This window comes from Macrobrachium nipponense, chromosome 21 (assembly GCF_015104395.2).
Source record: "Macrobrachium nipponense isolate FS-2020 chromosome 21, ASM1510439v2, whole genome shotgun sequence".
In the NCBI taxonomy this organism is placed as follows: Eukaryota; Metazoa; Arthropoda; class Malacostraca; order Decapoda; family Palaemonidae; genus Macrobrachium; species Macrobrachium nipponense.
Window position 1 is genome coordinate 83778780 of NC_087212.1, and position 25853 is coordinate 83804632.

The following is a 25853-nucleotide window of genomic DNA, read 5'->3' on the forward strand; positions in this document are numbered from 1 at the left end:
CGCCTATACTAATGGACCCAGAGAAAAACATTTCTCGTAGGTCACGCGAACGTCTTTCAGATAGTGAGATGCAAATACCGAGTTGCACCTCCAATATGTCGTATCAAGGATTTTCTTTAGCGACATATTCTTCTGAAAAGCGAGAGACGTCGCCACTGCTCTTACCTCATGAGCCTTCACTCTTAAGAGTGGAAAAGAGTCGTCAGGACAGAACTTGTGAGCATCTGTAATGACGCTCCTTACAAAGAAAGCTAACGCATTCTTTGACATGATTCTTGTGGGGTCTTTAATCGAACACCAAAGACCTTGCCTAGAGCCTCCCATTTGTTTCTTCCTGTGCAAGTAGAACTTAAGGGCTCTTACAGGGCAAAGAGACCTTTCTGCTTCTCTACCAACGAGACTCGATAAGCCTTTAATCTCGAATCTCTTGGGCCAGGGATTCAGGGGGTTTTCGTTTTTAGCTAGAAAAAGTGTTCTAAACGAGCAGAAGGCCGAGTCTCTGTTGAATCCGACTTCATCTTCTAGGGCATGAAGTTCACAAATTCTTTTGGCTGTAGCCAGAGATAAGAGAAACAAGCATTTCCTTGTTAAATCCCTAAACGAAGCTAAATGAGGAGGCTCGAATCTTTCAGACGATAGGAACTTGAGAACCACATCAAGGTTCCAGCTGGGAGGAGCTGGTTCTCTAGACTTTGTAGTCTCAAACGATCTAATAAGATCGTGTAGATCTTTATTATCAGCAAGCTCTAGGCCTCTATTTCTGAAGACTGCCGACAGCATGCTTCTGTATCCTTTTATAGTAGATACAGACAAATGAGAGTCCTCTCTCAGGAACAAAAGGAAATCAGCGATTTCGGTTACAGAGGTACTGGAGGAGGACAACTTCTTAGACTTACACCACCTTCTAAAAACCTCCCACTTAGACTGATAGACTCGTCTAGTGGAAGCTCTGCGGGCTCTAGTGATAGCGCTTGCAGCCTTGTGAGAAAACCCTCTCGCTCTGACAAGTCTTTCGATAGTCGAAAGGCAGTCAGAGCGAGAGTGGGGAGGTTTTGATGATACCTCTCGAAGTGTGGCTGTCTGAGAAGATCCATCCTTCTTGGAAGGGATCTGGGGAAGTCTACTGTCCACTCCAGCACCTCTGCGAACCAATCCTGTGCTGGCCAAAAGGGGGCTATCAGGGTCATTCTTGTTCCGTTGGACGCAACGAACTTTTTCAATACTTGTCCCAGGATTTTGAAAGGGGGAAAAGCGTACAAGTCTACATGAGACCAATCTAGCAGGAAGGCGTCGACAACAAGAGCTCTTGGGTCTTCCACCACTGAACAAAAGACTTCCAGCCTTTTGGAAAGGAATGTGGCGAACAGGTCTACATGAGGAATGCCCCAAAGAGACCAAAGACTCTGACACACTTCTGAGTAAAGGGTCCACTCCGTGTGAAGGACCTGGCTTCTCCTGCTCAGCTGTCTGCCCTGACGTTCCTTGTTCCCTGAACAAATCTCGTTAGGAGGGAGATGTTATTCTGGGAGGTCCAAAGTAGCAGATCTCTTGCTATTTCGTATAGGAAAAAGGAGTGTGTACCTCCTTGTTTCGGAATGTAGGAAAGAGCGGTGTGTTGTCCACGTTACTTGACCACACTGTTTGTCACAAATGGTTCGAAGAACTTTAGAGCCAAGTGTACTGCTAAGAAGTTTCTTTGCAATTTATGTGCCAGGACACCCTGATGCTGCCTTCCAGGTGCCTGACACTTCTCTCGGCCCTAGTGTTGCTCCCCAACCCTTCTCCGATGCGTCGGAATATACACTCGGCTTGGGTTCGGAACTTCCAGAGAGATTCCCTTGTTCTCTTTAGAGGGGACAACCACCATTCTAGGTGTGGTTTCATTTCCATTGGAAGGAGAAAAACTGTCGGAGAGAAGTCCCGTCTTCCAATTCCATGATCTCCTTAGAAGAACTGAAGAGGACGAAGATGAAGTCTTCCTAGAGGAAAGAACTGTTCAAGCGAGGAAAGGGTCCCTAGAAGGCTTAACCATTCCCTCGCCGAAGTACGTTCCTTCCCTAAGAAGAGAGAGACTTTCTCCAAGCCTCTCACGATTCTCTCTTGCGAAGGAAATACTCGAAAACCCCGAGAATCCATATGAATCCCCAGATAGACTACGTTCTGTCTGGGGATCAGCTGTGACTTCTCGAGGTTCACGAGTAGTCCCAACGACTTTATCAGGTTTAGGGTCAAAGTAAGGTCCTCCAAACACCGTCTCTCTGATCTGGCCCTGATGAGCCAGTCGTCCAGATACAGAGAGATATTGATGCCTTTGAGGTGAAGAAACCTCACCACATTCTTCATCAGGCTTGTGAAGACCTGAGGAGCTGTGGACAGGCCGAAACACAAGGCCCTGAACTGAAAGATCCTTCCCCCCGTCAAGAAACGGAGGTACTTCTTCAAAGAAGGGTGAATCGGGACATGAAAATAAGCGTCCTGGAGATCCAGAGACACCATCCAATCTCCTTGCCGCAAAGCCGCAAGGACTGAGGCAGAAGTCTCCATAGAGAACTTCTCCTTTAGAACAAACTTGTTTAGAGCGCTGACGTCTAGTACCGGTCTCCAGCCCCCCGAGGCTTTTGCAACCAGAAAAAGACGATTGTAAAACCCCGGAGAGTTTTGATCCAGTACTAATTCTATCGCTCTTTTGTCCCACATTTGATCCACCATCAGACGAAGAGTATCCCTCAGTACAGGGTCCCTGTATCTGGCTGACAGTTCCCGCGGAATAGTCGTTAGGGGAGGACTGTCCTGGAAGGGGATAAGATATCCCTTCCTGATTATTGACATCGAAGAGGCGTCCGAGTTTATGAGTGTCCAGGCCTTTGCAAATTCGAGTAGCCTGGCACCTACTGGTGTTTGGAGGCTGACTGTCTCATTTCCCTTTCTTAAAGGGACGGAAAGCAGGTCTACCTCTCCTCTCAGGGCCTCTCCTTTTTGAGGGAGCTCTGGAGGGAGGGCCTCCTTGAAAGGGCTGAATCGAAGAAGTAGGTCCTTTCTTCTCAACCACAACTGGCGGTCTCTTCTTCCTTGTAGACTGAAGGAGAAGATCTTGTGTCGCCTTCTCAGTCAGTGAGCGAGAAATGTCCTTCACTAACTGAGAAGGAAACAAAAAGTCTGACATGGGAGCGAAAACCAGTGCTGCTCTCTGTGAGTGTGAAACAGCTTTGGTTAGGAAAGCACTAAAAATAATCCTCTTTTTAAGGAGTCCCGCTCCAAAGAGGGAGGAGACTTCTCCCGATCCGTCTTGTACTGCCTTGTCAATGCATGACAATATACAAAGAATGACTTCGGGGTCTAGACCTTCCGAGTCATGGGCTTTCTTTGACATCACCCCAAGGGACCAGTCTAGGAAATTAAAGACTTCCAAAATATGGAAGAGTCCCTTGAGGAGATGATCTATCTCAGAAATAGTCCAAGTCACACGAGCTCCGTTCAAAGCGTGTCTACGTGAGGAATCAACTAAGGTTGAAAAATCAGCTTCAGCCGAGGCTGGGAGAGAAAGGCCCATGTTCTCCCCAGTTCGGTACCACACACCTCTTTTTCCAGAAAGTATAGCTGGAGGCATACAGAAGGTAGTTCTGACAAGTTCCTTCTTTGTCAACATCCATTTGTCAAGAGACTGGAGAGCCCTCTTCATAGAGATAGTAGGTCTCATCTTCAGAACCGACGAAGACTTTGGCACAATTGCACTCGAAAATAGCGATCGAGGAGAAGGAGGAGCAGCAGGAGTCAATGAATCCCCATACTCTTGCAAAAGAAGGGCTGTCAAAACTTTATAGTTCGAGAAACCTTCTCTGCCATGAGCCTCGTCTTCCGAATCTTCGTCCAAACCGGGAGGAGAATCCGCCTTAAATACGGGAGGATCTTCACAAACCTCTCTCTCTGCGGGAGACAAACTCCTACTAGGAGAAGGGCTCATCGAGTGAACAGTCTCTCTCAAGTCTACTTGGCGTCTCGCGCCTGCTTGACGTCTCGCGCCTGGCTAGCTCCTCGCGCTTGGCTGGCACTTCGCGCTTGGCTGGCGCTTCGCGCTTGGCTGGCGCTTCTCGCTTGGCTGGCTCTTCGCGCTTGGCTGGCTCTTCGACGCTGGCTGCGCCTCGCGCCTGCTGACGCCTCGCGCCTGGCTGGCGCCTCGCGCCTGGCTGGTGCCTCGCCTCTGCTGCTCCTCGCACCTGGCTGGCCGTCTCGCGCCTGGCTGGTATCTCGCGCCTGTCAGGATCCTTGTCTGGCGTATCGCGGTTGGTTGGCGCCTCGCGCCTGTAAGACGTCTCGCGCCTGGAAGGCTCTTCATGCCTAGAAAGTTTTTCACGCCTGGTAGGCTGTTCGTGCCTAGAAAGCTGTTCGCACCTATAAGACTTTTCTAGTCTATCTGGTGCTGCACGCCTGGCCGACGCTTCGCGCCTGGAAGAAGAGGCCTCACTTCTGGCTGGAGTCTCGCGCCTGGCAGGAGAAAGGAGACGAGACTTCTTAATAGGAAGCCTAGCATCCTTTTTGCGAGGAGGATCTCTCGAAAGAACTCCAACTAAAGAAGCTAACTGTTCTTGTACAGCTAACAAGATCCTCTTCGAAGCTACACCAGCGTCCTCTTCAATGGGAGAAGCAGGAGACCTCGAAGGTGTACGATCCTCAACTTCAGATTGAGGAGACGTCGAGACCATCTTAGCCTTCTTGATAGATGAGGGGGCTTCCTCCGAGAAGCGCTCCGGGCTCGAGTCAAAAGCGGGTTCTTTCCAGTGCCTTTTCAGTGGCCTAGAAAGATCCGAGTCCTTCCACCCTCGTTTAGGTGAAGGAGAACCGGACGAAGAGAAACACTCTCGTAGGACGCTCCTCTTGAAGCGGTCCTGAGCAGTCTGTTGCGAAACAGAGCCTGCTGAAGGGACGCCTGACCGGTGGGGATTCTCCACGACCTCCGTAAGGCATCTTATGAAGAGTAGCCTTCAGATCGGCGATTTCAGAAGCCGAATCTGAATGCAAAGCCTGTGAGGGTTCAGATACAGAGGGAGAATCAAATTCATTAATAAAAGGAGAGTTAGACTCAGAAAAAGGCTCAATAGGCCTTGTACTTAAACCCTTATGTGCAGCCCGTCTAATTCTAACCCTCTCTAACTTCTTCAAGTAAGAAGTTAGTGTCTTCCATTCATTAGCATTCAACCTTTCACACTCATTACAGGTGTTAGCTAAAGAACATTCAAACCCTCTACACTTACGACATACAGTGTGAGGATCAACCGAAGCCTTCGGTATCCTCACCTTGCAGCCTACATTCACACACACTCTCACACTAACACTTGAATCAGACATTCTAGCAGAAAAACCAAAAGCAAGTCCAAATCCAGTCCACGGTAGCGAATGCCAAAACAACGATCCAGGTACGTCACCAAAAAATCCAATAAAGTTGATCAAAAGTCTAGAAAAGCGAATTCCAGTCAGGAGGTAGTAACAACAATGTTGATACCACCGGCGACAGAGAAAATATGATAGAAAACGGGAATGGTTCCTAGTCCTGCCACCCAGGGCAGGCCGGTAGATCACCTGACCTACCTGTAGCGAGTGGCGCGAAATTTGAATTTCTGTCAGGGACGACGGAGTCTTAGCTAAGTATATATCTGACAGGTAAGTTGATTGTATGAAAACAAAGTTTTATGAATACTTACCTGGCAGTTATATATATGTATATATATATAGCTACAGTCTCAATCGGTCCGGCAGGTTTTTCAAAACTCGCGGCAACCGCTGAGTGGTAGGTGTCCAGTTAGGTGGTTAACAACCCTTACAGGGTGGTACTTGGAATCATTCCCATTTTCTATTCCTCAGATCATCTCTTGCCCGACCTGTCTCCTGAGGGGAGGTGGGTGGGCCTTAAAATATATATATAACTGCCAGGTAAGTATTCATAAAACTTTGTTTTATCATAAATACTTCATTTTTATGAATAGAACTTACCTGGCAGTTATATATATATAGCTGATTCACACATTTGGAGGTGGGTGAAAGACAGCCAACATCGTTGGGAAACAACTAAAAGTTGTAGGTAATAACCTTGATTCTTTACCTGCTAAGGTAGCTGACTTCAAAGGTTCCTGCCTCTTGAGTCGCTTTCCCTTAGGAGCGCCAGCCAGGATGAGACCTGTTATGCTGAAACCACTCAATAGAGTCTGTCAAACGGGGCGAGACCAACAACGTGACTAGACTTCTGCACTACCTATTCCCCTTTCAATTATCTGCAACCTTACTCAACCCAACCACCTAACCTTGCAGACTAGATATCTTACCTATCTAGCTAGACTGAGGGTGCTGTCCCAACCAGACCACTTCCTCAGACAACCATAAAAACACAAACCCCAAATAAAGGTATATCATACTATAGTTAAGGTTGAGGGGAGGTAGTAACTCCTTTACCCAATAACGAAGACGTAGCTACGTATGGGCCCAAAGTGTAACACTTCTCGTAATCTACTCTTACCTCTCTGAGGTAATGAGAAGCGAATACAGAGTTGCTCCTCCAAAATGTCGAGTCCATTATTTGTCTAACTGACATGTTCTTCTGATATGCCAATGACGTTGAAATAGCCCTCACCTCGTGGGCCTTCACTTTTAAGAGACCGAAGTTCTCCTCCTCATATAAGAGGTGAGTTTCTCTAATTGTCTCCCTCAAGAAGAATGACAATGCATTCTTCGAGAGGGGCCTTTGAGGATCTTTAACGGAACACCATAAAGCACTGCATGATCCTCTTAAATTCTTTTTACGTGACAAATATGCCCTGAGGGCTCTAACTGGGCAGAGGAGTCTCTCCTCCTCTTGACCCACTAAGTTTGTGAGGTTAGGAACCTCAAACGTCCTCGGCCAGGGTTTGGATGGGTTCTCATTCTTAGCGAGGAAGTCGAGCCTTAAAGAACATACTGCTCCGTCTTGACTGAAGCCTACCTGCTTCTCCATCGCCTGAATCTCGCTGACCCTTTTTGCTGTGGCGAGAACCATCAGAAATAACGTTTTCTTAGTCAAATCTCTAAGGGTCGATTGCGAGATGGGTTTGAACTTCCTGCCGCATAAGAACTTCAAAACCACATCCAAATTCCAAGCCGGGGGTCTTACTGTGTGCTTAGTCGTTTCAAACGACTTCAAGAGATCCTTCAAGTCCGTATTTTGAGATAACTCCATGCCTCTATGCCTAAAGACTGCTGAAAGCATGCTTCTGTATCCTTTTATAGTGGATACGGCCAGCTTAGATTCTTGCCTGAGGAACAGGAGAAAATCAGCAATCTGACTCACAGAGGTAGAGGTTGAGGACACTTTGTGTCGTTTACACCAAGATCTAAAGACCTCCCACTTCGATTGGTAGACTCTCTGTGAAGATACCCTCCTCGCTCTTGCGATCGCTCTCGCAGCTTGCGCTGAAAAGCCTCTCACTCTGGCAAGCTTCTCGATAGTCTGAAGGCAGTCAGTTGTAGAGCGAGGGGATTTTGATGATACCTCTCAAAGTGGGGCTGTTTGAGAAGCTTTGGACTTGGAGGAAGGCTTCTTGGAAAGTCCACTAGCATCTCCACTAACTCTGTGAACCACTCTCTCGCTGGCTAGAATGGAGCTATCAGGGTCATTCTCCCTGTCTCGAGAAGAGCGAATTTCTTGATGACAAGATTGATGATCTTGAAAGGAGGGAACGCTTAAGTGTCCATCCCTGTCCAGTCCATCAAGAAGGCGTCCACTGCTATTGCTTCCCTGTCCGGGACTAGGGAGCAGTAGTTGGGGATTCTCTTGTTCTGGTTGGAGGCGAAGAGATCTATCGAAGGCCTCCCCCATAATTTCCACAGTTCCTGGCAAACTTGAAGGTTGAGGGTCCATTCTTAGGGCAGAACTTGCCCTTTCCTGCTGAGCATGTCTGCTCTTACATTCTTCTGTCCCTGCACAAATCTTGTTAAAAGATCTACTCCATTCTCCTTTGCCCACAGGAGTTCTCTTGCTGTTTCGTACAGGGACAGAGAATGAGTCCCTCCTTGCTTTTTTATGTAAGCCAGGGCCGTGGTGTTGTCCGAATTGACTTCTACTACTCTCCCCGAGACAGCATCTTTGAAGGCTCTTAATCCTAACAGAACGGCCATCAACTCTTTCCAGTTGATGTGCCATTCTTTCTGTTGCGCTTTCCAAGAGCCTGAGACCTCTCTGCTCCCCAGTGTTGCTCCCCAACCTGACTCCGAAGCATCTAAGAACAACACTAGGTCTGGGTTCTTCTTGAACAGGGAGATTCCTTCCCCCAACTTCGACGGCTCCAGCCACCAACTCAGATGTTCTTTGATCTCTGCTGGAATGGGAAAGGAAAAGGAGTCCTCCTGACTCTTCCTGTCCCAGACTCTTGAAAGAAGTGCTGCAGAGGTCTGAGATGCAACCTTCCCAGGGAGACAAACTGCTCGAGCGAGGAGAGGGTGCCCAGCAAACTCATCCATTCCCTCGGCAAGCACTTCTCTCTCCCCAGGAATTCCTGCACCTTCTCGAGGCACTTGTTTTGCCTCTCTTGGGAGGGAAAAGCCCGAAAAAGAGCTGAGTCCAGAACTATCCCCAAAAAAAGAATCGTCTGACTCGGCTCGATCTGGGACTTCTCCTTGTTGATGATGAGACCCAGCTCCTGGGTCATCAGAAACGTCTTGTGCAATTCCTCCAGAAGTCGGGTGGATGGGGATATGAAAGTAGGCGTCTTGTAAGTCCAGAGACACCATCCAGTCCCCTGGACGGACCGCTGCCAGCAACGACTGAGTCGTCTCCATGGTAAACATGGTCTTTTCTACAAAGGTGTTCAGTGCGCTGACATCTAGAACGGGTCTCCATCCACCCGAGGCCTTGGGTACTAGAAACAGGCGATTGTAGAACCCTGGGGATTCTAGTTCCAGTACAGGTTCTATCGCTCCCTTTTCCAGCATCTGGTCTACTAGATCTAGGAGCGCTCTTGTTTCACAGCGTTCGAGTATTGAGCCACTAAGGCTCTTGGGGTTCTCGAAAGTGGCGGCTTTCTCAAGAAAGGGATCTTGTAACCCTCCCTGATGACTGAGAGGGACCAGGCGTCCGCCCCCCTTTTTTTCCAGGCCTGCCAAAAGTATGACAGCCTTGCTCCTACTGCTGTCTGGAGGACTTGTGTTTCACTTTCTAGCGCGGGGTCTGAACGTCCTCCTGTTCGCTCTACCGCCTGTCTCTTGTCTTCTTCCTCTGAAGCCCGTCCTGGTTGGAGCTCTACCTCGAAAGGGCTGCAGAACCTTCTTCTCCTCCTTCTTTGAAGATGATTGATTCACCGGTAGACCCTTCCTTGCAGAGTGCGTCAGAAGATCTTGAGTGGCCTTCTGCGTTAGAGAATAGGTAATATCCCTAACCAGAGACTGAGGAAACAGATGTTTCGAGAGAGGGGGCGTAATGGAGTTCTGCCTTCTGTGCGACCGTAACCCCTTTTGTCGTGAAGGAGCATAGCAGAGCCCTCTTCTTCAAAACCCCCGCAGTAAACAGGGAAGCCATCTCGTTTGCTCCATCCCTAAGAGCCTTATCCATACAGGCCATAATACTGGTTAAGTCCTCCATTCCTGTGGCTTGTATGGGTTCTGCTTTCCTGGCCAGAGCACCAAGAGCCCAGTCTAAGAAGCTGAACACTTCGAAAGACTGAAATATTCCTTTGATGAGGTAGTCTAGTTCCGTCACGGACCACATCACCTTAGCAGCAGAATTGAGGGCATGGCTCCTGGAAGAGTCTACAATTCCAGAGAAGTCCCCTTGGGAGGAGGCAGGTACTCCCAGGCCAAGAGCTTCTCCAGTCTCGTACCACATTCCCGCCTTAGAGGCAAGCTTAGCTGGGGGAAACGAGAAGGTGGACTTCACTGCTTGCCTACGTTCTTTAAGCCAGTCCTCGATCCTTGCCATAGCCTTCTTTGCTGAAATCGACAGCTTCATCTTGATGAAGGATGACTGCTTCTGCGATTTCTTCCTAATAAACTGCGACTGAGGAGAACGAGGAGCAGCCGGTTTAAACTCCTCTCCATACAGCTCAAGGAGGGAGCGAGAGAGAACCTTATAATCTGCCACTGCATTAGCAGGCTTATCTTCATCTTCTGATATCTCTTCTAAATCCAGAATTCCTTCTAACTCCTTATCCCTTTGAGTTGAAGGAGCTAAGTCGGAGGTTTCTTGTTCATCCAAATTGCTGTGTGCACACGTATCAATCTCTTCCTGATTCGCACCTGCGTCAGGGGAGTAATGCCTATCGCCGGATATATCCTGGCATCGTGAAATGGAAGCATCCTGACGTCGGGAGGCAAATGCGTCCTGGCGCCGAGAGATGGGTAAATCCTGGGGTCGTGCACTTGCTGTGTCCTTGTGTCGAGTGCTGGATGCATCTCGATGTCGGGAGCTGGATGCGTCCTTCCGTCGAGTGCTGGATGCGTCCTGCTGTAGGGCACTGGGAGCGTCCTTTCGTCGAGAGCCGCATGCGTCCTGACGCCGAGGGCTGGATGCGTCCTGACGTCAAGAGCTGGATGCGTCCTGCTGCTGAGAGCTGGTTGCGTCCTGACGTCGAGCGCTGGATGCGTCCTGTCCCCGAGCGTCCTGTCGTCTAACGTTAGAACCGTCCTGTCAAGTGTCGGTATGTCGGGAACGAGAGCTGATGTTTTCCCGGCGTGGAGACCTAAAGGTGTCGTCGTGTCGAGTGAGAGTCACTATCTCGGCGAGAGGAAGAAAATTCCTTACGTCTAGAGGATGGAGAGGCAAGGCGACAAGAGCTTGACTTATCGCGGCATCGAGAGTCGGGAGAAGAAGCCTGAACGGCGCCAGGAACTTCACGGTGCCAAGAGAGGGGTGGTTCCCTGGGAGAAGAGTGACGTAACTTCCTCTCATTGCGCGAACGGTGCTGTTTATAGTCCCGAAAGGGAGAGGAACTCCGTTCCCTCTTACGCACTGCAGAAACCTCTGCAGGAGCTTCCTCCCTTGATCTCTTCACAGGCAGATTGTCGTCCTTACGTCTGCCCGACTTGGGGGGAGGGCGACTAAAAGCTTTCACTAGCGAAGTCAGCTGTTCCTGCATGACAGTCATGAAAGATTTCGCTACCGCTGCTGGGTCTTGCAGTTCCGAAGGACACGGCTGTCGAGTCATGCTGGAAGCAGGAGTAGGCTCTCTTGAAAGTTCTCCGTAACCTGAAGGAAGAGGAGATCTCTCCTCCCTCCATGCGTCCTGCGGGGAATCATCCACTCTAGGTTTTGACCTTTTCGCAGGAAAGGCGTCCCAGTCGTCGTCGGAAGGAAACGGTTCCGGGCTACTCCATCTACTCGAAAGGGGAGAGCGATAACGAGTCTGGTCAGCTTGCTGCATCCAAACTTCTCTTGATCGGCCTTGACTCCTCATACTGCCATCTGAGTCTTGGAGAGGGGCTTGGAGAAGACACTACCACTTCCGACACGCCTATTCCGTGGCGGTCATAAGCAGCCTGGGAAAACGCAACAGGACTGCTTGAGGCGACGGCTGACCGAGGATTCGTTCCTCTCACCTCCTTACGGTCGCCGATGTACCTTCTCCCTTGGTCCTGGGAGCTTGGTAGAGGTCTAGACCTAGGGGCATGACAGGATCGATCAGTCGCCACCTCCACTGCACTTTCACAAGCACTATCACTCATTTCACCTGCACTCTTACCTTCCTTCAAGGCTGCAAGTTGTTCCTTAAGGTCCTTCATCTCAGCCGCCATCCTGACGTACTGAGGGTCATCCAACGTAGCTACAGGTCCTGTCTCAGGAGCAGGAGCTACTACCTCAGGAGCAGGTTCTACTACTACAGGGGTTGAGGGATTAGAAAGGTCTATACTAACATCACTCACAGACCTAGATTTAGATTTAGAAGCTCTCCTTACTTTATCTAATTCCAATCTACGCACATAGCGTTTCATCTCCATCCATTGCTTCTCATCCAAAAGCTTGCATTCTTTACATCTTTTATCTAAGGCACATTCAAATCCCCTACACCCCAAACAAACAGTGTGAGGATCCACCGAAGCTTTCGGCAATCTCACCTTACACTCCTCATTCACACACACTTGAAAATGTTTCTGAGACATCGTAACCAAAGAACAATCAAAAGAATAATCCAAAGAACAAGCCACAAAAGCGATTGCCAATCCACAGAATACGTCACCAATTATCAGCAGAAATACAGCGACACAGGGAAGCGAGCGAAAAACCAGATGGCGGACTAGCAACGATGTTGTCAGTCCAACCGGCAGAGATGATCTGAGGAACAGAAAATGGGAATGATTCCAAGTACCACCCTGTAAGGGTTGTTAACCACCTAACCGAACACCTACCACCACTCGGCGGTTGCCGCGAGTTTTGAAAAATCTGCTGGACCGATAGAGACTATAGCTATATATATATAACTGCCAGGTAAGTCCTATTCATAAAAAAAAAGAATTCAACACCAAAGTTGAAACTGGGGATACGAATATAGAAAGAAACACTTACGCAACAAAGGTTTATTTACAAGCTTACTAACAAAGATAAATGCAGAATGGTATCTCCTATTTACATAAAAAAGGCAAAATCTTACAATGCGTGAACTGGGGAAGAAGTGAGGTAATTCAAATACTTGCTGGCCAGTTTTGCGACTCGAAGCGATGGCTTCACAAAAGGAGAACTGCGCTTGCAGACATCTTCTTGACTCTGTATTGCAGAAAATAATGTCTATTCTTGATACTCGAAGGGCAGGAACTTCTCTAAACCTCTTGCAGAACGTTTCTTCTCTGAAGTCTTGCTCTACGTCGAAATGCCTTAGTTGTCCACTCCTGACGACGACTTGACCAGAATTCAACCAATTCTCGAGCACCTTTTTCTCTCTGATCCTTCGTCGGTTCCTTCTTCTCTTATCTCTCTCGGATGATCTCTGATCTCTGCTGCTGATCTCTCACTGATAATCTGATCTGTGGCTCTTACTGATGATCTCTGATCTCTCCTACTTCGTCAGTCGTATTTATAAGGCATTCTGGGGGCGGGGCCTACGGCAAACGTCACAGATTCCCGAGATTACTAGAACTTCTTAGAAGGATCTGGACGAAGTATTACATCAGAAATCGCGGCGTTCCTCACGTCACGTCGGCGCCTGTCAAGTTCCCCAACACTCCTGCTGATTCTAGAACAATCATGAGAACAGGCACCTCCAACACAAGTGCGAAAGTCTCCATGCTGCAGAACTTGAAGATGCGTTTTCCTTTCCTTTAACTCGTAATTATTGGCTATGAAGCAGGCGGTCCCCGGGTTACGACGGTTCCGGCTTACGACGTTCCGAGGTTACGACGCTTTTTCTTAAATATTCAATGGAAAAATCCGTCCTGGGTTACGACGCTTGTTCCGAGGTTACGACGCTGACGCTTCCGACGCTCCGAGTTAACGACGCTTTTAAAAAACTCATACTATGATAAAACTCCTTTATAGTTTAGCACAGTATATTAATAAAAATAAGTTTCTGGTTAGATTACAACAAAAATTTTGAGGTTATGATGATTTTCGACACTTTTTATGTCGTATTTTTCAATGTTTTTTAGTGACGCCTCATATGCGGAACTAGTTTCCGAGCGAATGAATACATACTAGCTTGCGGTGCGCAAAGTTTACATATAACAGTCCAAAAAAGCACAAATAATGAAAAAAAATCATTGCTTGTTTCCAGTAATAATAACAAAACGAAGTTTCTGGTTAGATTACAATGAGAGAGAGAGAGAGAGAGAGAGAGAGAGAGAGAGAGAGAGAGAGAGAGAGAGAGAGCGTCTTCCGACGCTCCGAGTAAGGACAGAGAAGTGTTCGTTTCGTTAAACGGCCTCTGACTCATGCCAGTAAATGTTTTGTTGATACTAATAATATAAGCCTATTTAAAGATACGTTTACTTTAATTAGTCTATATGATACGTAAATAGTAATCAACTGTTCTTGTAGCCCTCAAGATTTGGCAAAATCGAAGTATCCAAAGAGAGACATTATCCAGTACACTGGAACCTTGACATACGAATTTAATTTGTTCCGTTACCATCGTCGTATATCAAAACAGTTGTATCTCAAGCATTTTTCCCATTTAAAATAATGTAATATGTATTAATCCGTTCTAGCGGTATGAAACCACACCTAAACACAGCTAAATTACATATAATATACACAATTTATACACAAATAAACGAGTAATAACACACATAATGATAAAATAACATAGCAATGTGATAAATGATAATAAATGTTAATAAAATCAATTAAAAAAAAGAAAGGAATTTTACTTACCACAACGAAAGATGACGTGAGGCCAGCAGGGGGAAGAGGTAGGGAAGGGTGGCAGGGAACGATTTGTTCTCTTTTTATTTACGTATGTACACTAAAATAACTACGTAATAAAACACAAATGAAATAACATTGCTAAACTAATTTTTATTTTTTTGTTTTATTTTAATCAGTTTGTAGTTTAAGAAATAATGGTGATGCCTTTGGAAGGTTTTATGCTTTGCTATAATTTCATGTTTTGCTTCCATCGAAATCATTTTCTTGGGTTTTTTTTTTCTTATCACCTGCTTTGTCTTTAGCTTTGAGACCCATGGTTAATAATAAAATAGACAAAATAACACGAAAAATAGGCGCAAATACAACGAACTAAACAACGACGTGTTAACATGCAGCACCAACAAACAAACAGACTGAACGCCATTTATCGGTCGCCTATACAACTAACACTCATCGCAAAATCGTATCTCAAATATTTCGTTGTATATCAAAGCTTATATTTTCGCAAATTTTCTGTTGTATCTCAAAACATTCGTATAGGGCAATCGTATGTCAAAGTTCCAGTGTAATTTGATCAGAGAGAGAGAGAGAGAGAGACGCCTTGGCAACAATGGTCACCGTCTCGGGGATTGACGTAACATTTATTTTCTGAACAGATAGGACAGAGAAGTGTTAGTTTCATTAAACGGCCTCTGACTCATAGCAGGAAATGTTTTGTTGATACTAATATATAAGCCTATTTAAAGATACGTTTACTTTAATTAGTCTATATGATACGTAAATAGTAATCAGCTGTTCTTGTAGCCCTCAAGATTTGGCAAAATCACTCCAGGTTGTACATAAAACTTCAAGAATGTAGTGTCACCAGAGGATTACAATAGTCTTTACCTTCAAGAACCAGCATTCTTTTATGAAAATAACTCCAGGTGTACATAAAACTACAGGAAACAACATGTAGTGTAACCAAAGGATTACAAGTAAGGTTTTTTATAACTTTTTATTAGTTTAAGACATAATTCAAGCGTCGTTCCGGCTTACGAACGATTTTCGGCTTACGACGTCTCAGAACGGAACCCCCGTCGTAACCCGGGGACTGCCTGTACCATGACATGTCCCCCCAAAAAAGAAAAAAAAATGAAATCAACTTATTTCATATTTTTCTAAAGAGAAACAAGAATTAAACAGCAGGGAAACAATTCTGCATAAAGCTTTAATCCAGTCAAACACGCACACTTATCCACTCACACACTCAATCGTGCGAAAACAGAAAACAGTCATTAGGCTACTCATTCTGAGATATCTCTAGAGAGGCTATCAGCTAATACATTATCCTTCTCTCTTACTTTTTCCATTTTCTGAACGCTGATTAAAACTTTGAAATGCTAAAACACCTCTTGCGTTTTCTCATAACTAATTTCTCTCAGTAACACTGTCACATAGAACACTGGAGCAGGAAGAAAGAGAGAAAGAGCATATGCATGAGCAGGAAGAAAGAGAGAAAGAACGTATGCATGAGTTGGAAATTGCTCGGTTAAGGGAAAGTACTTGTAACAGTCGGACAGGCGAGAACAAAAACGAAGCTGATACGTTAGGTATGAGTACAGTGCTGAAATTAGTACCAAAGTTTGATGAGGAAGATGTTGCGACATATTTCGTGTGTTTTGAGAAGTTAATGGAAAGAGTAGGTTCTCCTAAAGAAATGTGGACTTTATATTTACAGTCAGTTTTGAGTGGTAGGGCAGGACTAACCAATTGTCGAGATACCTCAGAAGACGTATCCCTACCGAGTGGGCCCAAGACGACACCAGCGTGAACACACGCATGAACACCTGTGGGGCAGTTGAGAGACCGAAACAAAGTGCCCTGAATTGGTACAGTCCCGTCGAGGATGAAGCGGAGGTACTTCCTGGAGGATTGATGGATGGGTATCTGGAAATACGCATCCTTCAGATCCACAGAAAGCATGAAATCTTTCTCCCTGATGGAATCGAGCACTGACCGTGCTGTTTCCATCGTGAACCGAGTCTGGTGAACGAATCGGTTCAAGGGAGAGAGATCTATCACCGGGTGCCAACACCCCGAGGACTTCTCCACTAGGAAAAGTCGAATGTAGAAGCCCGGCGACTGATCCCATACGATCTCCACAGCTCGTTTGCTCAGCATGGCTTCTACTTCCTGCCAAAGTGCCACGTCCTTAGCCGAACCAGGAACGTACGTCTGATGATGGACCGGGTTGGAGGTGAGGGGCGACTGAGACTCGAAGGGTAGTAAATATCCCTCCCGAAGGACGTTCACTATCCAGGTCTCCGCTCCGTAGCGCTGCCATGTTGCCCAATGGCTTGCCAGGCAACCTCCGACTTCCGGCGGCAGGTGAGGAGGAACGCCGTCCCTAGCATTTCCCTCCTCTCTTCGACTTCTTCTTCCCGGTTCCTCCTCAAGAGAAGGAGGACTGGGAGAAGGGCTGGTTACGGTCACTCCTTACAGTCGAAGTCGAAGGCAAAGTCTTTCCTCTCGGCTTCGACGAAGCGATCGTCTTAGCCACAGAGGAAGCACTAGCTAAACTCTTGGACTTAGCCGCAGTCGTTCGAGGTTGCCCAGCCACCTTCGAGACTGCCTGGTGGACTAAACGGTCACTTTCATCAGTGCACCGTTGTTCACCAAAGCGTCCACCATCTTTCTGGGGAAGAGAGAGGAGGAACTCCGCACCGGTCCGTTGCGAAGACCCAAGGCCGCCTCTCGCCCAGCTGCCCTGGTCACTCGAGTGAGGACAGCGTCCCTACACCACAGAACCAGGTTGGCCCACAGGTTAGCCGTCTGGTGGACCAAGTAGGAGATAGCCCTACCTCCAGACTGGCACAGTCTCACGAAAGCTGGGTCCCCTTCAGGAGTGATGTTTCCCGAGGAGGCCGCGCCTTTAGACACTGGGAGGGACCACAGGTCTATCCAGGAGACTACTTGGAATGCTGCCATAGCGGTAGATTCCAAGGCAGGTGCCTCTTGCTGCGAGAACCAGAGGTTCTCCGACAAGAGCTGCTGCAGACACACCCCCGGAGTTAGCCTAGCTAGCTCCGGGTTAACCTGTTTGGGCGGCAGAGGGTCCTCTGATGGCATGTGAAAGCGCCTCTGTTGCGGTAGAGGTGGGGGAAGGAGCTTGGATGACCTGCCGGACTGAAGCGAACCCTCCTGTCCAGAGACGAGTGTCCACCTGGCTCAGCACACTGTTGGCCAAGGTTGATTGCAGCAGACCCACCGTCGTCCTGGGTTCCTTTTTTGGGTCCCCAGAATGACTCCAAACCCGATGTAGGCTCGTAAGGTGGGAGTGGTGATCCTTCCCCGAGGTCGTTGTGCTGACGAATCAGCGCAATAACCTCAGTGAACGACCTCTGGATCTCGGGAGTGACGTCCTGTGGAGACGGACCATCAAGCCCATCCAGCGAGAACACCTCCCGAGACCCTCCTCCTTACACAGGAGGAACCACAACAGACCCCTCATGATCTCCTCCTGCCACTTCCGTGTACGATCTGGTCGGTCCCAGGACTGTGCCAGGTTCGTAGGGCGTCGTGGCCGCGCACCCCTCGCGATCACTCCTGATCGCCTCGCTCTTCCCGGTGTAGCCTGAGGAAGTTGAAGGGATAGGAGAGGTAGACCTGATGGTCCCACCTTGCCCACCAGCAGAACCGATCGCCAGCCCGCGGTGGCGATCGAGTGGCTCTCCCTGGGAGAGCGGCTGGACCGAGAACAGCGGCGATGATCCCAAGCGTCAGAAGAGCTGCTGCTGGTCCCCCTCTCCGCCCGGTCCCGGTAGGAGCGGCGGGCAGGGGACCAGCAGAGTCCACTGTCGTGGTGGGAGCGAGGCCTGTCCTCACGGTGCGTCACGCCGCTTGGACCAGGGCGACCGCTTCCTCGCCTCAGCCCGCGGTTTGGGACCGTCGCATCAACCCTGGGTACCAGCGGATCGCCACGAGAGCGATCGCTGGCCTGGTGGGAGTCACCTGGGTGACTCCCGCCAGTCTTCCGCTATGTGCCTGGATCCCGGCACCGAGCAAACTCGGTTGCCTGGGTCTTGGCTGCATGATCACCCGCAGGTGACCGTACACTAGGTATCTCTCGCGAACGAGAGGCCGAGACGGTACCTGGCGCCGAGGCAGAACCTCTGGCACCAGGCGAGGAGGTACCGGCGTTAGCCGGCGCTCCTCCGGTCCCCGTCTTCTTCTTCCTTACGGAAGGAGAGATGGGCCCCGTTCCCGAAGGAACAGGAGGACCAGCGGAAGTCCCAACCGTCCGGACCCTTAGAAGTCTCAGAGCGAGCCTTCTTAGGGGGGAGGAGGCTACCTTCTTCTTCTTCGTCAGCTTCCTCAGGACCACCGTCATGTCTTCCATCCAGGACGGAGTCAGGGCAGTTGCCGAAGCAACAGGGCCCGACTGCACCTGTCCGGAAGGACCTGGGGTGGGGGCAGCAACACCACGGGCAGGAACTGGTACTGGAACTGGAGCGGCAGCAATCTCAGGAATGGGAGGCGGGGCTGGAACCAGTGGCATCCTCTATACTGGAGGCAGGTCCAGGGGAGAGCTCTTGGGACACCGGAAGTCAGGGGCTGGAGCAAGAGCGGCAAAACCAGGCAGCGGCGTCATAGTATACCTCTTCACCTCCAGCAGAGGCGCCTGAACAGCAGCTGTTGGGGTAACCATGGCAACGTGCTGGGTGTAGACCAGGTGTGGTGGAGCAGCGTAGCCAGGCGTGGATACCGTCGTGGTGGTTGGGCCATGAGTTACCGGCCTGGCCCCTCTTGCCAGATAACTCAGCAGCCCCTGAACACTCGGTGTCCCCTGAAGCCCTAGCGAGTACCAGGCCCGGCCGACATTGTCCTCCGTGGCAAGCAGATCTGAGGAAGGAAGTAGAGTCGGGTTAGTAAGTGGGGGGTTTCCCCTCGCCTGGGGGGGGGGACAGTTCCCACCCCGAGCGAATGGACGACCCCGAAGACAACTGAACATCAGGGTACCTAGCTCCATCCTCCAAGCTCGACTGATCGAGAGAGGAGAAGGAGCGAGATATCCCCCCCGAAGGGAAAGGAGCCATACGAGGGAGCTGAGATGGAGGGAGAAAGGAAGAAGACATGTCCGTGACCAAGGGAGTAACTGGAGAACCCTCTGATGACTCCTTGGCCGGCTTACGCGGTTTCTTCCTCCCTCCATAGCGCTCCCACTCCTCCTCCGACCAAACAATACAAACGTCACATGGCTCGGTGCGAGAGCATTCTCGCCCTCAGCACCGAGTGCAAAATTCATGAGGGCCTACCTCTACAGAGGACCGAAAGGCCCCACACTTACGGCCCTCCACACCAAGGCAAAATCTGCGGCTGATGGGGGGCGAGGGGGTCTCTCCGGCTCTCGGGAATCCATAATATTCACTATCACTTGCGTATGAATATACAAAAGACAGACACGTAGTTACGGAAGCTTTGCACAAGCACACTAAGTGAGAGAAAAAGAGAAAAGCTTTCACGGTGTGAAGAAAACCAAGCATATGACTTGAAAGCGGGCAGGGAGGCGAGCAGCACGTCTATCCACCAAGGCAGCCGAAAGCAAAGTGACTCCTCTCCTCGCAGTCGAGCTGACCGCCAACTGCCGGACAAGTAGTTAACTACCGAACCCCCTTGTTCAAAGCTTACGACCGATTCAGCTGCCGCTAAGTACCTTTCTATTGTTAAAGGACCGAGTGTTTGTATACGTATCAGAACAATATCAAAGTAATGAGGATACTCCTCACGCATCCAAGGGCACCGCCCTCCGAAGTGAGAGGAGATCCCCCAACATCAACACCACACGCCCATCCTTCTACCTTCTTCCGATAGTAAGTGAAAGGAAGAAGAAGATAAATTACCGTAACAACAAAACACGGACAAACCTTTGAAGTTCCCTCGGTAATTCCCAAGCGTAAGCGTAATTTCCGGAAGAATACATGTCCCGTTACAGGATCAATATCACTTACGTTAAATACATGTCTCATCCTCACGATAAATACATATCTTGTCCTCATGCAGGTCTGAGCCAGTGTTAAAGGGCGAAAGAATGTAAATAATATGTTGGCATACCTTAGCCGCCGACTCTTAACACAAGTAGAGGGGCGGTTACAAAGGCTATCACAAAAAGTGGGTTTGTATATTAATTGAAAAACCAAGGACAAACCTATGTTTAGTATCAATATCAAACACCGTATATGCATAATTATTTAAATACAAAAAATAAACCAAAAGGATCCCACTAGGAAAAAAGATCAATGACCAGTCAGCCGGAGCTCACAAACACGTCTTCATCGGAAGATGGCCGAAAGTAAAGTGGAGTGTTTACATCCAAGCAGGCTAGCCTGCCCCATGGTAGTTACTGCCTAACCATCCTTGTTCAAGATTCAACGGCTGTAATTCCAGCTACGCCGTAAGTACATTCCTATTGTTAAAGGACCGAGGGTTTGTATTACGTATCGGAACAAATATGATTAAAGTAATAAGGATACTCCTCTCACATCCAAGGGCACCGCTCTCCGAAGTGAGAGGAGATCCCCCAAACACCAACACCACACGCCCCCCTCTTCTACCTTCGTCCGATAGCTAGTGAAAGGATGAAGGAGAAGAGAAATTACCAGAAAAAACAAAAGAAAGGACAAACCTCTGAAGTTCCCCTCGGTAATTCCCAAAGCGTAAGCGTAAATTTTGGATGAATACACGTCTCGTTACACACTTGAGGATCAATATCACTCACATTAAATACATGTCTCCTCCTCACCTTAAATACAAATCTACTCCTCACGTTAAAGGGCAAAAGTATTTAAACAATAAAGATGTTGGCATACCTTTGCCGCCGACCCTTAACACAAAGTAGAAAGGCGGCTATCACAAAAAGTGGGTTTGCATATTAACTGAATTGATTGAATTTAATATTAATATTAAACACAGTATATACATATTAATTTAAAAAACAAAAATAAAAAAGAAAGATCCCACCGGGAAAATTATCAATGGGCAGTCAGCAAGAGCTCACAAACACGTCTTCATCGGAAGACGGCCGAAGGCAAAGTGGAGTGTTTACATCCAGGCAGGCTGGCCTACCTGCCTGCCACACGGTAGTTACTGCCTAACCACCTTGTTCAAGAATTTAACGGCCGTAATTCCAGCTACACCAAAAGTAATTCCTTATGCAAAGGACAGAGGGTTTGTAGCTATATCATGTAGGAACAAATTTACTTTGAAAGGATAGTAGAGGTCTCGAACTGTTGCACTCACCACGGATGACTTGTGACTGGTGACCATCTCCGGTGTCAGGATGTGTTAAATTCCTTTTCGGAGGGTGGATCTACATGCGGCCAAAACTGGATCAACTAGTCCAGTCGGTTGTTTCCCCTATTTCGTAATTTAGGAGAAAACTTACTTCGAGAGAAGAGTACAGGGTAGATTTCTATAATTATTCCGTGTGACCTAGACTATACTATGGCAGTTACACAGTTTTACTTCCTGAACAAGAATTTAAAGTAATATTTATTTGGTAAGTATCGTTATTTACCTTTGAACTCTATACGTTGGTACATCCCACCCATTGGTACTGTTGTGTAGCGCCGCGGAATGCTTATATATAAATGCCGAGTAGAGGTCTCGGTGTGTTGTCTGAATGGGCCACAACTCTTGACTAATGCTCATGGTAGGTCATGGTAGATGATTCATGTACTTTTCCGAGAAGGTGGCCAGATTCCGGGAGAGGTGACCGCTATGTGGCCGCCTGGTCGTTTACCCTACCCATAGCTGGTTCACTTAAGGTAGACACTTGGGTGAGCACTAATCCAACGAGACATTTGTTTGGCAGCCGCTGACTGGCTGGGATCTGCCTACCTCCCAGTACCAGCCAATCAGCGGCCACCAAACAAATGTCTCGTAAGCATAGGGCTCGTCCAAGAATCTACCTTAAGTGAACCAGCTATAGGGTAAAAAACGCATGGTACAGGGGTGAACCATGTACGATCAATGTGTACAACCCCAAAAAAAGTACATTATAATGCGTCCTGACATCGGATATGGGCATCAGACACGACTTGTTGTTGGTGAGAAACGGAGCTAAAGACCTCTACTTTGGTGTCAGGACGCGTTATAATGTACTTTTCTTGGGGTTGTACACATTGATCGTACATGGTCCACCCCTGTACCATGCGGTTTTTTACCCTAGGTACCTAGGTACCTAGGTATTGCTTCTTCATCAAGGCATTTCTAAGTTCGGTAATTCTAAGGAATAGCTAGTAACTCCGCACAGACTGCAAAGAACATATCAGCGAATACGAAATCCACTAGGGATTGGGGCGTCCAATGTATTTCGCTGTTTAGTACAGGCCCCTGGGGGTTAATTACAGTCGACCACCCAAAAATAATGGTAAATTCTTAATAGGCTAGGTAAGCAACCCGAATACCATAGGAAACTGTAATTTTCAAAGAAAATTAGGCTACATGCAGAGTTATTAGGTAGTATTTATAGGCTAGATTTACCGCTAGTGGTGTTGGAGTTCAAAACGTTAGCTTTGAGGAGCTCTACATAGGCTAGGTAGTAGCTGTGTAGGTTAGGTATACCTAAGTAGCCTACCCTACTAGGTACCTATTGGTCACTTGTAAACCATTACCCTCAATTCAACCGTATTTACCTCGAAAACTCAAAGTTAGGCTAGCCTAATACAATTTTCCACTCACGCGAATTCAACTCCAATCGTTGATTTACGTCGGTTGGTCTTCAATTTGATCATTCAGTCGCTTTCCCGGTGGAATCAACTGAATTTCGTGACTGACAGACAACTAGACAGTATAGGGCTACTACCTACCTATAGCTAGTATAGATTTTATTTACATGAGACACTCGGTACTTTCCACCCATGATGATAGGACCGTTTATTTGAATAATATTTTAGGTTAATAATCACGTTTTGATATTTTACATTAAATAATATTCAATAAAAGTAATATATGTATATCATTTCAATCTAAAATAGTTTTTTTTACTTATAAATAAAGCTTTTTTATATTTACTTATATTTTCTACCGTACCTGATAAGTTACCTTAGTAGTAGTAGTAAGCAGGATGTAATTTTGAAACGGCTCCCTTCCTTGTTTTATTCCTCCTTTGTTTGTTTTTAAGTTTCTGTAGGAAATAGACAGAAATCCGTGTATCACTCCAGTGCTCTATTACACGTCCAGTTCGTACAGCGGTGTGATTGCAAGTGAGTTGCAGACACGCGGGCTACATTAGCGACAATTGCGCTGCCCTTGTGGCAACAGACATTACACTTATTCAACCATCCTACATCACCTCCCAAAGATTATGGCCTGGCAGAATGGCCTAATATTAAATGGAAATAATCACTGATGGCAATTGTCGTGAAAAAATCCACGATTAAAACACCGGTAAGGCCACGATGTTGTGGAGGCGGATAAACCTGCCTGAAGGGCTAAGTACTGTAAGGACGACATTCGGGTGAATGTTCGCCCTTCCACTGTAAAAATCTGTATATCCATATGTCCTCTTTTCTTCCAGGAACTAAAATGTAGAGCATTTTACACTGGGGGCCCTGCCCCTTTTTTACTATGTTTGTTCATGCATGCATGACGTACATTACGTTTCCGTCCGCACGCAGTGTGAACACACCTCCGACCCTGAAGTACCAGCCTACCAAACCGCCATCACCACCTTTTGCCGGGAGGACATCCCCTTCAGTCCCTTCAGCCCCTCCAGGACGACGCTCCTCTGCGACACCAGCACAGGACGCCCTCATCCTTTGATACCCGCCTCCCGCAGGAAACAGGTGTTCGATGTCATTCACGGCCTCTTGCACTCGTCGCACCGCATGACAACCAGGCTCCTGAGGGAAGTTCATGTGACACGGCATCAGGAAGGACTTTTGGGAGTGGGTCAGAAACTGCATCACATGCCAGAATAGCAAGACGGGAAGGCACACCGAATCGGGGATAGGCTCTTTTCCCCAGCCCAGGCGAAGATTTGGACACCATTGTTGACATCGTCTGGTCTCTTCCTCCATCCGACGGTGCCAGATACCTCCTGACAGTGATCAACAGGTCTGCCAGGTGGCCAGAGGCCACCCCAATGTCAGAAGCCACCACAGACGCCTGTGCCAAAGCCCTCCTGACCAGCTGGATCAGTCGCTTCAGATTGCCTGACAACATCATGACGGACCGAGGACCCCGCCTTCACGTTAGAGCTCTGGTCTTCCCTGGCACGCCTGATAGGGACAAGCACCACACCATGACGTCCTACAATCCTGCAGCCAACGGCATGGTGGAAAGGGTCCACCGCTCCTTCAAGGCTTCCTTAATGGCATGCTGTCAGGGCCCCAAGTGGAAGGCACAGCTTCCCTGGGTACTCCTTGATCTCTGCACCGCCCCAAGAGCCAACTGCGACCCTTTCCCAGCAGAGAATGTGTACAGGGAGGACCCTGGCAATGCCAGGCAGATTCTTCCCCACTGACAGTGACAATCCTGATATTCCCCTGGCTAAGTGTTGTGCAGCCGCCCAGAAGTTCATTCTCTGCCGAGAGACGTACGTCGACAGGAGGAAACAGTTTCGCCTGCGAGCCTGGACTCCTGCAGGTTCGTCTTCGTGAGGAACGACGCCGCCCGCCCACCTTTGACGAGGCCCTACCGGGACCCACACCGAGTCATCCATCGGGAGGAGAAGGCAATCCTCGTGTCAATCGGCGGCCGTAACGACTGGGTCTTGATAGATCGCCTCAAGCTCGCCATCATCCCTGACGAAGACAAACCCACTGAAGGCCCTCACAACACCCCAACACCGCTGGTTCCTGACAGGGCTCCTAAACGTTGTCAAGGCTGCTCAAGGGAAGCAGTCGAACCCCCCAAGGCCCACTACCTGGGGTGGCATCCTGCTTTCCGGCCCTCAAGAAGACGAGGACACACAAGACACCCCTCCACCGAGGGAATCACGAACCTGGGGACTCCTTCAGCTCCTTGCAAGATTCCGTTAGTCATCCAACTATTCTACGTAATCATTGTCTTGGGGGGAGGTATTTGTAAGGACGACATTTGGGCGAATGTTTGCCCTTCCATTGTAAAAATCCTTATATCCATATGTCCTCCCTTTTCTTCCAGGAACTAAAATGTAGGGCATTTTACGCCCTTTCTTTGGATGGATATATGTTGGGAATCCATTCCCTCTATGTAATATTATTCATGTATTTTCGTCTGCGAAGAAACACATTCACAGCGGGCCTGCCCCTTTTTGACGATGTTTGTTCATGCGTGCGTGATGGATACTATGTTTCTGTCCCCACGCCGCCTTATGTATAGCCTCCTTTGCAGAATAAAGTTAGTTCGCTCACTCTCCTGGTCTTACTCAGTCGTCCTCACAGTACCAACCCTTGCATGAGGGCAACAGGAGTAGCAGTTAACGAGGTTTTGACAATTTTATTACAAAAATAAAAATTTATGAATTTAAAATATGACAAAACAGTGACACATGAATAACGGGGACGTAGTACCACTAAAC

The 25853-nt window shown here is 48.1% G+C and overlaps 1 protein-coding gene across 2 annotated transcripts in view; it reads right to left on the reverse strand.

Annotated features, from left to right (window-relative positions):
* The window catches only part of LOC135198205 (zinc finger protein 239-like), a 36662-nt gene extending 13475 nt beyond the window's left edge, over positions 1–23187 (reverse strand). Inside the window, exon 1 of one of the 2 annotated variants that reach the window (XM_064225784.1) lies at positions 23030–23187. The gene's annotated coding sequence lies outside the window, so the exon portion shown is untranslated. The remainder of the gene's footprint in view (positions 1–23029) is intronic. The other variant, XM_064225785.1, reaches the window with a different exon arrangement.
* Between the last annotated feature and the right edge of the window lie 2666 nt (positions 23188–25853).